The sequence below is a fragment of the Carlito syrichta genome, unplaced genomic scaffold, assembly GCF_000164805.1.
Source record: "Carlito syrichta isolate Samal-C Ts95f unplaced genomic scaffold, Tarsius_syrichta-2.0.1 Scaffold314813, whole genome shotgun sequence".
NCBI classification, from domain to species: domain Eukaryota; kingdom Metazoa; phylum Chordata; class Mammalia; order Primates; family Tarsiidae; genus Carlito; species Carlito syrichta.
Window position 1 is genome coordinate 233,298 of NW_007258909.1, and position 18,818 is coordinate 252,115.

The following is an 18,818-nucleotide window of genomic DNA, read 5'->3' on the forward strand; positions in this document are numbered from 1 at the left end:
AAGTTAGCAACATGGATGGACCTTAAATAGTGCTTAGTTTTTTTAAAAGTAAGAAACAGAATAACACAATGCCACTCATGTAAATTAAAACTACCTGGACACCAAAACAAAGTACATCTTTCAAGAACACATAGAAACCAAGTTTTACATATCTATAGTTAACAATGTATGAGAAGGGAAAATGGGAGTACAGAATGGTGATAAAAGAAAACTTTTTTTAGTATGATTTTCTTGTTATTAGTTATATAAGCACATCAACTCCATAAAAAGAGCTTAATATATTGACATTTACCAATAAAAATACCAATATATATTTTTGTTATAAATTTCTTAGTTGTGTCAGTAAGTCACTTAAAAATATATTGACGTGATATTTATAATTTCACTTTATTGATGTCTTATGTTTTTTCTTGCATTTTTTTTCTTTTTTTTTTTAAAGCAGGACTTGTTTAGGGGGCTGCCTCTTGCATACTTTTCTAAATAATTTTCTAATCTTGTAAAATATCTTCTGTTTGGAATCTGTTGACAACTGTAGTAATAAAATACAAACTGATATGTATTTAACATTGCTTATCACACAGAAATGTTCTCACTTTAAGACTTTAATTTCTCAGGGCAAATAATAAACTCAGGTTGTCACCAAAAAAAAAGAAAACTTTTTTATAAATAAGAAAGAAAAATATGAATAGCCAAGATCAGACATTAACTTAAACCAATTATCAAAGTTAGCATCACCAATAATGGAACAAATGGACATAATGTGACTCCTAATATGATTCACTAAGAAGGACACAACTTTACTTCTGTGTTATTCTTGCCAAACATGTGTAATCCAAATTTAAGCAGAAGAAACCATCAGGTAAATCCAAATTGAGGGACATCCTAAAAAATAACTGGTCTGTACTCATCAAAAGTGTCGAAGTCATGACAGACAAAAGAAACTATTCCAGATAAAAAGAGACTAAAGAAATGACAACTAAACAAAGGATCTTAGATTGGATTCTAAACAAGAAATTAGACAATAGTGACAAGCGGTAAAATCCAAATAATGCATGTAGGTAATAGTATCATATTGATGTTAACTTTCTGATTTTTTTATCATTGCAGATATATAAGATATTAACATATGGGGAATTGACAGAGTATGTGAGTACTCTCAAAACTACTTCTAGATATAATTCACATATTGTGGAACTCACCCATTTAAAGTATACAATTCAGAGGTTTTTAGTATATTCACAAGCTTGTGCGTCTATCACCAGAATATTAATTCCATAACACTTTTGTCACCCCAACGAGAAACCCTGTACCTATTAGTGGTCACTCCCCACTATCTTCTACCCCCAGACCCTGACAACCACTCATCTACTATCTCTGTGAATAGAAATAATGATGCTACGAAATGCATGTACATGCATTTGAGTACTTATTTTCATTTCTTTTGGGTATATACATAGGAGCAGAATTTCTCAATCATATGGTAACTATGGTAACTAACTTTTTGAGGAACTGTCAAACTTTTCTAAAGCAGCTGCCCTATTTGAAATTCCTATCACCGTTACCTTTGTATTATTTTTGAGACTTTTTTAAATTTTGAAATTATTTCAAAATGAAAGTGTTTTTTGTTTTTGTTTTTGTTTTTAACAGAATGTAGCCAGGCTGCTGTGCCTCTTCTAGTAAGAGCCAACAAACCAATGTTTATCCCTTTCTGGGTCTCATAGAGTGAGAGGGGGAAAAAAAGTTGAGAAAAAGTGAGAAACCAAGCCCCTGGTCATTTTCACCTTTCTGTGCTGTTTTCACTCACACCACTTTTGACACCAAATGTGTAGGTTTTTTTCTTCACACTAACTAATTCTCTGACACTAGCCAGGTGCTCCACAATTCAATTCTGAAACCATCTATCTGGAATTAGTGTCAGATGCACAAGTTAAGAGCTCAGTCCCACAAGACTGGCCTCACTTCAAATGCCAATTGCAAGTCCTGGACCACTCATACATCTGACTGACTGCAAATCAGGAGTTCCCATCAGCCCTTCCTTGTGTTCAATAAATTGCTAGAAACAGCCCACAAAACTCAGAGAATATTTACTTAATATCACCAGTTTATTATAAATGATACAAGTCAGGATCAGCCAAATGAAAAAGACATATAGGACAAAGTATATGGGAAGGGATGAGGGGCTTCCATGCCGTCTCCAGGCCTACCATCCCCTTAACATCTCCATATGTTCACCATCCCAGAAACTATCTGAATCCCATAATTCAGAAGTTTTTATGAAGTTTCATTACAAACACAATTGATTTAATCATTGGCCATTGGTGATCACTGTGGTTTGAATGTGTTTCCAAAAATTCAAATGTAAAAATCTACCACCAGTGTACTAAGTGGTGAGGCTTTTAGAAAGGGATTAGATCATGAGGGAATTAGAGTTCTTATACAAGGGCTTGAGGCAGTGGGGTCTCTCTCTTCTGCCCTTTCAACTACCATCATGTTGGGATGCAAGAATACCCTCACTAGCCACTGAATGCCAGTACCTTGATCTTGGACTTCCCAATCTTCAGAACTATGAAAAAATACATTTCTGTTCTTTATAAATTACCCAGTCTTGGGTACTTCTTTATACTGGGACAAGTTGACTAAAACAGAAATTGGTACCAGAGAAGTGGGATGTTGCTATAATAAATACCTAAAAATGTGGATGTGGCTTCTGGAAGAGTCTGAAGGTGCAGGCTAGGAAAAGTCTAGATTGCCATGAAGAAAGCATTAACTGTGATTCTGGTGAGGACGCAAGAGGAAAGCTGTCAAGACAGCCTATTTTCTTAGAGATTATCAAAGTGGTTGTTCTCAGAATGCTGGTAAAAATATGGATAGTAAAGGACATTCTGATATGTCTTAGGACTTCTGATAGTCAGGCAGAAATGAGAAATATCTTATTGCAAGCTGGAGGAAAAGTCATCTGTATTACAAAATGGCAAAGAACTTGGCTGTATTTTGCCTGTGTTCTAGTACTTTGTGGAAGGGAGAATTTAAGACAGTAGGAAGAAGAAATCTCTAAGTCAAGTGTTCATAGTACTGCATGACTTCTCTTAGCTTCTTATAGTAAAATATAAGAAGAAAGAAATGTAGTCAAGGTGGAATTTAAAAATCAAAAGGGAAGCAGAATTTAAAGATTCGGAAAAATCTTAACCTGACCAGGTTGTAAAAGCATGTTTGGAAGAAATTACCAAGGTGTGGCCTAGTGACCATTTGGTAAGATTATTATGGTTAGAAGAAATCAAGTCACACACTATTCATCAAGACAATTAAAAATGACTCTAGGCTGGGCTCGGTGGCTCAGCCTATAATCCCAGCACTTTGGGAGGCCAAGGCGAGTGGATTGCCTGAGCCCATGGGTTTGTGACCAGCCCGGGCAACTTGGTGAGACCTCATCTCTACAATAAATCAAAAAATTAGTGAGGCATGGTAGCGCGCGCCTGTAGTTCCAGCTACTTGGAAGGCTGAGGCGGAAGGATCGCCAGAGCTCAGCGGGTCGAGGCTGCAGCGGCCGGGAGCGTGCCACTGCACTCCAGATCTTGGCGACGGAGTGAGACTCCAACTCAAAGAAAAAAATGACTCTAAAGGCACTTCAGAGACTATTGATGCTGGCTTTTCCATCATAGGCCCAAAATACCAAGGCTTGGGGGAACAGAACCATGTTAATGTAGGGGCTCAGGGTACCAGAAGGACCTTAGTATTTGCTGACCAGTAATGCCTCCTAACTACCCCATGCATTCCAGTGCAGCACTCCTTGTTCACCTCAGTTGTGGCTCAAGTGAGTCCACGTATGGTTAGTGTCCCTGCTCTGGAATGTACAGACTATAAACCTTGGCAGTGTCCACGTTGTAACTCTGCAGGTACACAGAATACAAGAACTGGCCTCAGGGCCAAGGTAGAGAACTGTCACAGGAGCAGGGCCACCAGAGCCCCCACTAGGGCAATGCTCAGTGGAGCCAAGAGGGTGGGGTTGCCCGAGACTCCAGCACTGCAGAGCCACTGGAATGCAATGTCAGCTTGGGAGAGCTATAGACACCCTACTCCAACCTCTGAGGTGCTGCGTGGGATTATGCCCAACAAAGCCATGTGGGCAAGGCCTCTCAGGGCCTTGGGGTCCCAACCTCCACCCTAGTGTGTCTGGAAGACTATTCTCAAGACTTTTCCAGATTATTTTCAAGCCTTAAGATTTAATGTTGTCTTGATGGGTTTTTGGACTTACGTGGGACGTGTTACTCCTTCCTTCTTTCCTTTCTCTTTTGGAATTGGAATGTCTATCCTATGGTTGCCTCTACATTGTATTTTGGAAGTACATAACTTGTTTGACGTTATAGGTTCACAGTTGGAAAGCAATTTGCCTCAGAATGAAGCTTAACCTTGAGTTTCACCTATATGTGACTTATATGAGTCCCTAGACTTTAGACATTTAAGTTGGTGCTGGAACAAGTTCAGATCTTTGGGGCTAGTGAGATGAAGTGAATGTATTTTGTATGTAAGGGGTAGAATGCTTTGGTCTGAATGTGTCTCTCAAAACTCGTATGTTGAAACTTAATTATCAATGTGATAGTATGAGGTGGAGCCCTCGTGAATGGGATTAGGGTTCTTACAAAAGGGCTTAAGGGAGTGGGTTCTCTCTTCTGCTATGTGAAGACACAGCATTCATCCCCTTTTTGCCCTACCATCAAGTAAAGATGCAGCAACAAGGCCCTCACTCAACACCAAATGTCAGTGCCTTAATCTTGGACTTCCCAGCTTCCAGAACTTTGGAAAAATAAGTTACTGTTCTTTATAAGTTACCCAGTCTCTGGCATTTTGTTATAGCAGCACAAATGGACTAAGACAATGATTAACTCAATTTCGAGAGGTCAGGAGGTGGGGTTGAAAGTCATACAGTCATTCCAACCCTCTAATCATCCCTTGATCTTTCCTGGCAACCATCTTGAAGCTACCTATCCCCACCCCCTTATACTAGTCATCTCATTAGCATACACTAGGAACGGGGGACTAAAGCCAAATAGTGTAACCAAAGGTGTTCTCATCACTCCTATTACTCAGGAAATTACAAAAGTTTTAGGAGCTCTGTGCTAAGAACTGGGAATGAAGACCAAATACATATATTCTTATTATGGTATATTATCACAACCTTCAATCTTGCTTTGGGGATCAATCCAATACTGGTACATCAGACTTGGGAGGGAAAGGAAAACTTATTAATGGAAGTATAGAGTTCTTCACACCTGGCACCACTGTCAACACCTTCTCATTTAATGATAGACAAAAAGGCTCAAAGAGCATCATAAGTATAAGAGTGGAGATGGGAGAAGGGGAAATTACCTTTGATAATGATAATTTATTAAATATAACCATGCTGCACAGAGCCACTTATCACTCTTCAAAGGCTGTCAAAGATCTCAAGTGGAATGACCTTCTCTTCCCAAGGCACAAACACCAGAGGCTCAGGTACAAAATAGAAGATGCAACTGCTTGATGGGTACGAAGTCAAAAGACTCACACACACAGAACAAGCTCCAAGTCTTTAGCTTTATTTTTACTGAATTCAGAATGGGGTAACAAAAACACATTATATCACTACAATCTATGATTACATGTGGACATTTATCCTTGCATTCCTTATATTCACTTTTTTCTTTTAAGTTTGTTAATCCTTATTCATTTAAAATACATGATTTCTTACTAAAAATCTGCAGTCCGTATAACCAATAGCTAATAAATACATCTTAAAAGGTTTTATTCCTTTATTATTGACAACTTAGTCAAAATTACTAGTTTTTTTTAAATGTTTACAGAATTAAATTTATTGACCAAGAGCAGGCAAACAAAACACATTGTAAAACTTCTACTTTCCAGAAGCAATTTCCATTCGCTTTTTTTTCTTACAAACTGGCTTTATCTTCACAAATTCTGTCATTCCACAAGAAAGTTGCTCTTTTTCAGGTTTCATAAAAGATGGTGAAGAGTAGTTAAAAAAAAAAAAAATTCCAGTTTACCTAAATTCCTGAATACACTTTCAGGGAGTATATGATGGGGTGGGATGTTGGGGGCAAAACAGTGAGACTGAAAGTCATTCATAAAAATTATGAGGCTGTGGTAAAGGGAGAACATAAATAAACAAGTTCCTGCAGGTTAAAAGATAAGGCAGGGCACGGTGGCTCAAGCCTGTCATCCCAGTGCTTTGGGAAGCCAAGGCGAGAGGATTGCTTGAGCCTGCAGGTTTGAGACCAGCATGGGCAACATGGTGATACCTCATCTCTACAATAAATTAAAAAATTAGCCAGGTGTGGTAGTGCACGCCTGTAGTTCTGGCTACTCAGAAGGCTGAGGCAGAAGGATCACCAGAGCCCAGCAGGACGACGCTAGGGTGGCCATGAGCGTGCCACTGCACTCCAACCTGGGCAAGAGTGAGACTCCCAACTCAAAAATAAAAAAAAAAAAAAGACAAAATGAAGAGGATAGTAAGATAGCAAAGCAGTGTGATTAGGCCCATGGATGCTATGCCTTCTGGTAATAATTATGAATAGAAATCAAATAATAACAACATGTAAGTAATCAATCTTTCAGAATTGAGACAGGGAGAAGGAACGATGACATTACACCTTTTCTCCAGTTCATTCAGTTTACAGGCTGGTGTGTGAGACCACCTGGGTGAAACCATAATGAAACAATTCTTTGCTAGTGATCAGCTTTTTCATGAGTCCTTTCTCTGCACTCTCTATCCAATGGTAAACTCCACTGGGTTATGCCTCCTGGAAAACAGTTATTCAGAAACATTACACGCGTAGGTGGAAGCATTGGTGAGACGGCCAATGGAGAACGTGTTTCCAGGTAGCCTGAAACCCAGCAGACAATGTAGCTGTTGTCCAACAAACACAGAAATCTACATTGTATGCCAGGTTCATGCCCCAAACCTGGATGTTTGGCCTGCAAGTCATCCCTAAATACTATTCCAACAAAATTGCCTGCCATATTCAAGAATTCAAAATTGGTATTTGTCTCTTCTATGATAAGGAAAAGACAATCACAAGTCAGAACTGCTAGGACTTACCTACTGCAAATCAAATTTTCTTAAACCATTCTATCATCAAGTTGTCACTATTTAATCACCATGTTATTTTTTAAAATGCCATCTAAAAGTGAAGATGAAAAAGATGGATGAATAGATGGATGGGGGTAAGTAAATGGGTAGGTAGGTGGATTGATGATTAGATAGGTAGGTAGATAGATACCAAATAATAACTTTCACAGAAGAGACAGAGAGAAAGAGAAAAAAAAATCCACGGACAAACTATCCATATTCTTCACCCTGTGGTGTTGGAAAGGAAACAGACCACATCATTCATAAAACCTTGATGGTTTCCAAACTCCAGCTAATAATGGAGGATTAAACACCCCAGAACTTGACTCTCTCTCTCTCTCTCTCTCTCTCTCTCTCTCTCTCTCTCTCTCTGTCTCTGTGTGTGTGTGTGTGTGTGTGTGTGTGTGTGTGTGTGTGTATGTAACCCAAGGTAAAGCTTTCATTACTAAGAACTGCTCAATAACTTTGTTCAGGACACAGTAACAGAAGCTAGAAGATGCCATCAGAGACCCAGTAGCCAGATGTAGCTACTGATTACAAAACACAGGATCTACACTGGCTACTGAGCCACTGAGGGTACCAACACTTTCTGGCAGCTGGATGATCCTCGGCCTTCTGGAGAGGGGCTCTATGGAAATAAAGAAAGAATATATCAATTTTGGAAACTAATGTGCAAACAGTCTCAAGAGATTTCAATTACATATTTTCTTTAGGTCATGATTTGACATTTTGATAATAATCCCATGTATGCAATTTCAAAATACCTCTAGATTTATTTATTTATTCAACAAACACGGATTGAATAATAGTGAGTCAAGTACCAGATATTCTCTCAGGTGTTGGAGATCCAGCAATAAACAAAAAAGATGAAAATTCCTGTACTCCTAGAGCATACACAATTCCTTGTGAGGAAATCTACAACTGATCACTTGGTATTTTTGCAATTAAATGTAAACACATATAAAAGAAAAACAAGTGAACAAAAAAACCAATCCACCATTTTACTGTGGCCTTGGAGCATTTTTGCTACTTTATGTTACTTTAACTTGGGTAATCTAGCAATGGTGCACATATGTAAAATAAATTGCAGTGAAAAAAATTGTATCTGCTATAACATGAGAATGACAGTCATTTCTGCCCAATGTCTAAAACACCAAGAAAACTGCAGAAAAAGCCGGGCTCGGTGACTTAGCATGTAATCCCGAGCTTTGGAAGGCTGAGGTGAGCGGATTGCCTGAGCCCACGGGTTTGAGACCCGCCTGGACAACTTAACTTAGCAAGACCTCATCTCTCTACAATAAATAAATTTAAAAAATTAGTCGGGTGTGGTAGTGCACACCTGTAGTTCCAGCTACTTGGAAGGCTGAGGCGGAAGGATCGCCAGAGCTCAGCAGGTCGAGGCTGCAGTGGCCGAGAGCAGCCACTGCACTCCAGTCTAGGCGACAGAGTGAGACTCCAATTCAAAAAAAAAAAAAGAAAAGAAAACTGCAGAAAAGATATTTTACAAAGTATTCAAAGCAGCAGCTCACCAGCATGTCAGTTCCAAGCTTTCCTCTCATAAGTTACAGGATAGGCTGGGCGTGGTGGCTCACACTTGTAATCCTAGCATTTTGGGAGGCCGAGGAGGGAGGATTGCTTCATACCAGGAGCTCGAGACCAGCCTGGACAGCACAGCAAGACCTTGTCACTACAAAAAAAAAAAAAAAATTAGGTGGGCATGGTGGTACATGCCTGCAGTCCCAGCTACTTGGGAGGCTGAGGCAGAAGGACTGCCCGAGCCCAGGAGGTCGAGGCTGCAGTGAGTCATAATCATGCCACTGTACTCCAACCTGAGCAACAGAGTAGAACCCCAACTAGGTTACAGGATAGATGTCCTCCCGATTGATCCATTCATTCATTCATTCACATCGTTTGCATTGAGTGCCTTCTCTGAACTTTACTCCAGGCACTGAGAATGCAACACTGAATAAACTCCCAGTACTCACAGAACTTTAGTCTAAGATTCAAGATAAGGGTAGGGAAAGGTAGAAAAAAAACTCCATATAGTCATTTCATAGAGTAATGAGATAGTTAAGAGGAATGCTATTTTTGATAAGGTGGTCAGGAAAAGCCTCACTGAGCGTCTGATATTTGAGTGGATTCCTGAATGAGAAGAATCATGCACATACCTGGGGGTAGGAGAGAAGGACACTAGGGGAGAGTCAAAAATAAGAACAAAAAGCACCAAAGCAGGAAAAAGCCTGATATCTTAGACAAGGTGTTCTTATATTAACATACAATCACATGGGCAATTGCTGTTTTCTATTTTTAGGATTATTCTAGAATGTAAATGACTATGCAACTTTGCTCCAAGTACACATCTTAGAATCCTACCTTGCAAAGAATTTTAAATGCTTCGGCTATCACTTAGAAAAGAGTTAATAAAGTTATCATCAATTGAAAGAACTTTAAATTAGTACAATTTGATTGGACATGCAGCTATACCACAGAATTACACTCAAATATTTATTGCCAAGAGAAAAGTAGCTTTTAAAAAATGTGTTAGCTTTAAGAAAAGATAACCAGCTTTCTGAGAGCTCTAAATATATACATATCTAGGGAATGATTTAACTATTTAATCACAGATGCCTAATTTTAAGAGGCAACTCACTTGCCAAGTTATAATAATAGTGCTTCACCAGTGTGGTTAGCCCTTGGGGGAAAGATAAGGGTGGAATTTACTCAGTGAAGCAAGTTCTTGTTTGATTGCTTGTCTTTTTTTCTTTTTAAATAAATTAAAACCAACCCCATCTAAGAAGTATATTTTGACATTGCCTACAAACCAGAGCATACATACTGAAGTGGGGGTAAAGACTGTACAGATTTGGCTAAATCTTATCCTAAATGTAAAATAAAGCATTTATAGAACATACAAACTTACATTTCATAAACCACTGAAACTAACTGTTCATAATTCAACTTTTATGAATAAGACTAACAATTAAAGTGAGGCAAGGGTTTAGTGTGGATAGTTTCAATGCCAAAATCCAAAGGATTATCTTCTATAAATCTTGGTCCATACTTAGACTAGACAAATTGTATTTTTAATTCTCAAAGCTTGCCCTACCTAGCCTCCAAACTTATTAAATTTAAAGAACTAAAGCCCATTCTTTTAAATTTATCCAGGTAATACCAATAGGAAAAACTGTAAATAAAATTTTATTAAAGGTTACTCTACAAGATTCGTGTCGACCACTAACCAATACTACACATTTTAAAACTGATTAAAAATATAGACTAGAATATATAGAATATAAAATAGCACAGAATATTAACCAATAATACATTTTCAGGGGTTATAGATAAAAGGCAAAGAAACAGGATCAAACTAGAACTGCTGAGTTACATAATACTGTTACCTAATAATTAAGAAGACAACTAGGCCCCAAGGGTGAGTGATAGATCTAAAACCAAGGAACTTCTGCTGAAGTCCCAGTCACCATCCAAACAAAACAAAAACAATAATAAATTTTTTAAAACCTCATCCATTCTGGCTAAAGACCATTTATTTGAGGTATGGAAAAGAGTTTAAAGGGAGGAAAAGACTGATTAAAAGTTAAGCCTGCCACCTGCTGTTGGAAAGCCTGCTTTGAACTGGGATAAAGACCATCTCTTGAAACGTTAACCTAGAATTTGAAGAGCTTACACTCCAGAGTTAGAACAGGGACAACCTACACACCAAACCAAGAAGTAAAGAAACCCATTGAGGTTTAAAGCAAGCTGACAGATATAAAATGACATTTGCAGATATAAAATGACATTCGCATCAAAGTTTTACTGGAAATGAAAGAAATAGTGTTTCATAGGTCATTCAACTGAAGGACGAGTTCGAATTGCCCTGTCTTTTAAAGTGACTACCTGGGCAATTCTATTTTGCCCCCTAAAGCATTTCTAACTTTAGAAAATGTCACTTTTTAGAAAGAATTTTGACCCTAAAAATTGTTTGTGGAAGAGGATGAACAATTTCACAGCATTACCAGAACGCTAACTTTACCAACTCAAAATTGTCCAAATGACTTTTTTTGAAAATCCGAAAATGAAAGAATCTATACTTCTTTGAATAAGAGAAATTTCGAATGCTTTCCAGTTCCAGGATTTTCTATAATCTCAGAGTTTGGTTCCACATGTCTCCCCAACCCCCATCCATTATATTTCACATATTTTAATATGTGCCAGTAACCTGCAACTAAACAGGAATATGGTCAAATTCTATCACAATCATATTTATGGATTTGATAGAATGTAAGTAAGTCTACTATTGTAACAAAGTCAGAGTTTACTTTAGAAGTGAACAAAAATTGCCTCCCACAGGGTAGATCTCATGTTAAATGTTCTTTCCACCCCATCCCCACCCAACACACATACCCAAAGGGATACAATGAAATTTTGGGAGGTGTTGGATACATCTATTATTTTTATTGTGGTGATGGTATCACCAGTGTTTTCATATATATAAAATCATCAAAATGTCCACATGAAATATGTACAGTTCTTTGTTTATTAATTATACCTCAATACAGCTGTTTTTTTTTTTTTTTTTTTTTTTTAAACTGCCTCCCACATCATTAAGAACAAAAAGTCTAATTAACTCTAACTATAGACCAGGAAAGAAATGCACACATGTACACATAGTGTGCCACAGGGTGAAATTATGCTAGAGGAGAAACCAACCTTTTAAACACAGGTGTCTAATTAAAGTATGTTCTTGTGAACTTGGATTCCTTCTGTGTTGCATTATAGCACTTGAGCCAGGGTATCACCATAACCAGGCACGTGGTTGCAAACCATCCAGCTCTTGCATACCTGAGATCCTGTGACTACACTGACCAAAAACATTTATATCAGCTGATGGTCACTTGATTCTCATGTCTCTCTATTTAGTAAATTGCTCTGCAAATCAACTTGAAGATTAAGGTGAACATTTTCTGGGACGTTCCTGTTCAAGACATTTTTTTAAAAAGATATTCTCTGCCAGATAATTCTAGTCTGAACAGGCCTGGGAAGGGACTGAGTTGGCAAAAGATCCTAAAACAAGCTTCTAAAGGCGAAACCACTCAGAGTCCATAAAGACAGACTCAGACTAGTTTTTTAAAAATAATATTTAGTAATTAGGTGCATGCCTTTAATCCTGCTCAACAAAACTCCCCAAATGTTTAAACAATAATGAGTAAAAACATGAATTATCTTACTCGTTGCAAACACTCAGAAGAAAAAGACAGTTTTAACCTAAGTAGCAAACAGCTTTTTTATGGACAGGTTCCAGAAATTAATTGCCCTATATCCATGTGCATGTAGATCTCTCTCTGTCCCTCTTCCCTCTCTCGGGAAGAAATCCCTAAGGCTTTCTCTTCATACAATGTCAGCAGTGTGCAATGATAGTGAGGAATTCTTGTCATTTTTTTTAAAAAAAGAAGTAAAATAATTTGCATTCCATCAATGACAAGTACAAAAATAAGGATATCAAAATAAAGTAACTGAACCTGTAAATAATAGAAAAACCAGTCAGTTCTCCCAAGAATTCATGATTGAGATTTATTTAATCATAATCCATTACAATTTTATACTGTTACTGAGGTCTTTCTATATATTTTGTTTCATTTCTAAGCCTTGTGCTATTTTTCTGAAGGCATCAACATCACACATGCTTAATATATCAAGCTTCATTTACAATCAAATGTCTGTCGAGCTTTTGTTTTTGGTACTGCACAGAACTCCTTTTATCATCCAATGTTCTTATGGTACAAAATTATTTGGGTGGTCTTCCTTGACTCTATTACATTTCACTATACTCAGATGGACTGAGGGAAGAGCAAATAGTTAGCCTAGCCTCTGCACACTGCCTGCCCAGCTCCTCTGCTCTCTCTGCTGTGTCCAGCTTAGAGAAACTCTTTTAGGATGTAAAGGGTCTTCCCAGATCCTCTGAAAAGATAGCTGCATGCTACTCACGACTGGCTCTCCCAGATTACTCAGTCTATGTCTCAGCCAGAATCACAAGCCTTATTACTCTTCAATTATTTGTTTAGAAATGTGTCTCCCTATGAGAATACGAGCTCTCTTTGAGGGTTAAGAATCTAGTCCTATTCTTTTGAGATTCCCCAGGCACCAGCATACTATACTGGATCATAGTCATCTTTTAGTAACTATTTCTCAAATAAAGAAATGTGAGTGAATAGACAGTAAAGTACCTGGCACCTATACTGGTACTTTAAAAAAAATAAAAATAAAAAAACACTATCTCCATTCAAGAAACTCTTGTATTTCTTGTATGCTTTAAACATTTCTTGCTTTCCACTGTAGTTTTATGATATCTTTCCATTGTGGTTTTATGGTAAGATTTGTGGGTGCTTATAGGATCAAGCTCTTTGAAAAGGAGTAAATGTTCAGCAAAAGCATTATTTTAGAGTGAACGTTTATATACAATCACAGGCTTGCTGCACAGAACAGTCCTCGGGGCTCAGGAAGGTTAACTTCCTTCATTTCATCTTGTTTCTTCATAAAAAGGCAAAATCTACTCTAGGAAAATGAAAAAACCAAGACAACAGAACAGGTAATGGGGCAGGCAGAGAGCATCCATGTGTAACTTCTTTTGCTTGCAATGGTTATAAAAATGAACTTTTATACATATGTGTGTATGAAAAAAATATATATATATATTGTGTGTGTGTGTGTGTGTGTATGTGTGTGTGTGTGTGTGTGTGTGTATCAAATAAGACCTCTTTCAAAAACCCATAGAAGTCTACCAAAAGCTCAACTACATTGAGTATCAATTATTATGAGTTCTAAGGTAGAATATTGATTTTTAAAATTAGGTAGCTTATATAAATGGCTCACACCATAAAGGAAAAAAGGGAAGACAGTTAAAAGATGAAGTGTGAAGATCTGGAAGGACTAATAAAATGACTTTAAAATGATGAGGGCTAAATGTATTTATCATTCCCACAGATGCTATCTGATGACCTACCAGCTACAACACACACATACTCACCACATAGCAAAGAGGAACAGAATAAAAACATGGATTCTACTCGTGTAACAAAGAGAAAATAGGAAAGTGAACTGAGATTTTTAAAGAAAGAATGCTCTAAAATGTGTTAAATAAAGGGAAAGGGGGAATTCGATATTTTCAAGCATCTAGAGAATGGAAGGAAGACTACAGTACAAAGACCCAACCTACAAGTCAAGTATTTGCTCCCAGCATGGATGCCACAATGGATATGTGACAAGTTCGTCAACCGGGCAAGAGGAAAACCAAAAGTGTTTTGGTGGAAATAACTCAGAACAACCAAGGGTCACACAGTCTTGACAACAGCATTCTTTTACCCCTTCTTCTCTTTTTATTGGTTGATGCTGTGCTGTGTCTGTGTTGACAGTGCAAGGTCTTTTGACAATGTATGGACAGTTCTATAGTACAAATATGAGTATTTAGAGAAACATAATAAATATAATTAAAAATCAGATTCAAAATTAAGATCCTCTCCCACCCCCCCTCAAAAAAAAAACTTAAAAAGGAAAACAGCAGAAGATCACGTGCTCAGCTTACAATTGGAGATGGTCTACAAAACCATAGTTTGGAATGTAGAAAGGAACAGGGAGACTGAAGAGGGAAGGCCATTGTACATGAAACACAGCAAGGAGGAGAGAGATGTCAGCCAATGGATCCAAAGAGAAAGGAGTATAGAGAGCCAAACACACAGCCAGAACACCCAGGCACTCATCAATGAGGTAGTAGCTTCATGGGTGCCCACTATTAACTAGGTAAAGGAGGAAGTTTATCAGATGAAGAAAACCAGAAGGTGGAGAGGGGAAAGATGCAGGGGAAGTAGTTCTTGGGAGTTAAAAAAAAAGTTAGAAAAGGTGAGCATCCGGAGTCTATGAGAAAGAGAAGATTATTCATAAGCCTGGGCAAAGTCAAGAGATGAAGGAAGGAAGTCTTTCTTCCTGTGTGGGGTGGGAGGAGCAGCAGTGACAAACCTTATCACTAGGCTGAAAGGGAAAATAACAGAAACAAAACTGCTGTTTATATTGATGGTAAGTCACACAGGGAAAATCTGGTTCCTCTTACTATGAGTGGAGAAAGAGGTCAAGAGAGGTACTTGGCACTAAAGGATGGCATAACCTTGAAAGGACTGGCTCAAGGAGGACAAGAGAATGTGAATATGTGAATGTGTGAATGTGTGAGTGAGTGTGTGTGTGTGTGTGTGTGTGTGTGTGTGTGTGTGTTGAGGACTTGAGGCAGTGTCAATGGCAATATGCTATGAGAGTAATTTTCAGTCAGTCAAAAAAGAAATAGCAAAACTTTCTCATGCATAAGGAGCTCAAAAATGAAGACTAGCCCTCGACTTCTAATGAGAACATACTAGAAGCAAACTGGCAATGCTGGAAGGGCAGTAAACCTCAGAAGATGGAGCTTTCCTGAGGTATCTAAAAGTCCTATGTAGATGTGACAAGTCAGGAATGACCCCAATTTACCTGAGTCCAGAATCACCTGATCCTCTTCTAGGACTCAATTAGAACCTCACACTTGTCCTCTTTCCATTCCCAGCTGGTAGGTAATGGCACCAAGCCTGTTCAAATTTCTCACAATCACTATTCATTCTGACATCATCTCTCCCATAAGTCCTACTCTGATTATCAAACTTTCTGTAGTCCAGAGAACAAAAAAGTCCCTGCATCTTTCCCCTCTCTACCTTTTCATGCTGAGGTCACACTCTTCCCACTGGAATCACTAATAGTAAATGCAAATCCTATACCAACAGGGGAGCGCTATCATGTACATTACCACTGTTCTTTCACAGTTACCCCATATGGAAGGCCTGGATGGACCACGGAATTAGAGATGGAATAAAAGAGCAGAATTAAAGGATTTGGGTGAGAAACAAACAAAAAAATGGGGCTTCCCTCAACTGAGTGCCATCCTTAGACAAAACCTTAAATTCTTTGGACTCCCATATATTACATCCAATGATTTTCTAAAGTTAAAATACATCTGAATGAGTTTTTAAATAATGCATTAAAAGTTTAGAAACTGGAACTCTCAAGATCCATCCAAGAAAACAAGTCATATTTTGTTTTAGATATGCCAGTGGGGACAGATAGAAAACTCTTAGGAAAATCATTATTTTACCAATAAATCAAATGGGTTGCAAAAAGCATTTCCCAAAGTATGTTCTTTGGAGCATTCAACCAGATGATCCATGGAAAACAGTTCTTTGACTCCATTAAACTCAGGTAATGTACATGTACCATATGCCCATCTTTAAGTTTCAATACAATATAAAAGGTTCTTGGAAGTTCTGAAAGAAAAAAACCTATTTGTTGTTCAGTCCAGCTTTTCTTAAACTTAGCCATGGAACACTTTTCCTGCCATTTGAAAATGTGTTGCGTGAAAAGCTGTATCAGAGAGTACCAAAGGTTATAACTGGCCCCATACATGGGAGAGAATTTTGGGTAGCAATCTATCAGAAATTATTCTGAAGCAGTTGTCCTCAAACTAAGAATAAGCAAGGATGGTGAAGAGTGAAGGCCACCGAAAACGACAAGAAGCAAGGAGGGGACATATGCCCGCAACACAACCAAGCAAGAAAGGGGGATCCCAGGCATGGGCCAATCTTGTTGGCTAAGTAAACCCCAGTGGTATCTGCCTTTAGCTCTGCTTTGTGAGTCACTGGGATCCAATTAATGATGATTTAGTATCCTTTAAAGAGGAATTTAAAATAACATAGTGCACAGGATTTCATTTATTGTGCAACTATCCAACTTTGAAGGAAGTACTAGGTCAACGAATGGAATTAAACGGCTGTGTTTCCCTTTTGGGTTTACAAAGTCACTCACTCAGTACCGTGTTAGCAGTAACCCAGGCACAATGAGGGCAATCACACAGTAACATCAGCACCTGCTGGGTACACAGAGCTCCCACTTTCCATGACTCTTCCACATAATAGGATCAAAGAGTCTTTGACTCTTATGACAAACTTGGGAAGCTGGTAGCTCTATTACCAATTTACAGATGGGGAACCAGAGAATTAGATGGGACCATTGCCTTGAACGCCTAATATAAAAATAAAAAGGGACTCTAGTGACTACCTGACCAATTGATGAATCAAAAGTCTTGGCCAAATGCTTGACGACAAGAGTTTGGGGAAGCAGCAAGTTGTAGCAAGCAGGGGCTCTGTGATCCAGGCAAGTAGCTTGACTTCTCTGGGTCTCTGTTTGCTCCCAAAGCCCTACCTACCACAGGACCATAGAGAGGGGACTATACAGAATGAAATTTATGAAAGTACTTTATAGTTAATAATTGTGGGTCATATACTTAAAATTTGCTGAGAGTAGATCTTAAGCGTTCTCAACACACACACAAAAAAACTGTGAGGTGACATACATGCTAATTAGTTTGATTGTGGTAATCATTTCAAAATGTACACATATCATACATCAAAACATCATGCTGTAAATATATACGATTTTGTCAGACAGATAGTCAATAAATAAAATTTTCATGTGCTCTGCAAACATTAAGAGATTTATTTCTCTAACAATGGTAGAGTCTATAGGTGGGTATTTTCATGTCGTCACAATCTGAAGCCAAACTTCAAATGCCTTAGCCATGTCACAAGGTGAATGTTACAGTACTTGTGTTTAAGTGCAAATGCTTAGAAGCCAGGCAGGCAGTTGGCCTCACCATGCTGGAAAAGACACTTCCTGAATCACTTGTTTAAATGTCTTGTAAACAGGAGGAACTAAAGATATATTTATTATGTTCACCATTTAACTCTGGTTTCTTATCTGCACTAGAAGTCTATATTTCTTTTTTCTATTATAAAGATGTGGGGTACAATTCAGAGTTAGGTATACAAACGTTGATTATGCAGGTACCCTTGTTGATGAGGCATGCCCCTCCCTCCCCTGACAGTTTCCCACTACTGCCGCTACTGCCAATCTAGAAGTCTATATCTCTACCCCCAAACTATTAAAACTCTCATCGGGTTTTCCTCCCAATAAATGCTAATTATCAGTTTGACAAATAAAGGCGTTTTTAAACCCCCCATCTACTATAACAATGATGTCCTATTTTCAATGATTTCTTATTTTAAGTTTTTTTAAATTAAGAAATAACTGACATGATTAACTATACATATTTATATTTAAAGTAACACATGTATACACCTGTGAAACTACTACCACAATCAAGATCGTGAAATTATCCACCAGCTTCAAAGTTTTCTCTTGTCCTTTTGTAAGCCCTCCCCCTTGCACCCTCACCTCCCTCACCCCCAGGCAACCACTGATCTGCTCTCTATCATTACAGATTTCCTTGCATTTTCTAGAATTTTATATACATGGAATCATTTAATTCCATGCATTAGTGTCATTGATGTAGTTAAAGGTATCAAAATAGTCTACTCCTTTTCATGATTAAGTAGTATCCATCATACAGATACATCAATTTGTTTATCCATTTACTTGTTGATAGACATTAAGGTTGTTTCCAGTTTGTACCTATTAATAATAAAACTGAAAATGCATATCCACATACAACTCTTTGTGTGGATACATTCTTTTTCTTTTCTCTAAGAGTGAAATAGCTGAATCACATGGTAGGTGTATGTTTGATATGTTTGTACCAATTTACATTTCTACTAAAAGTCTGAGATTTCTG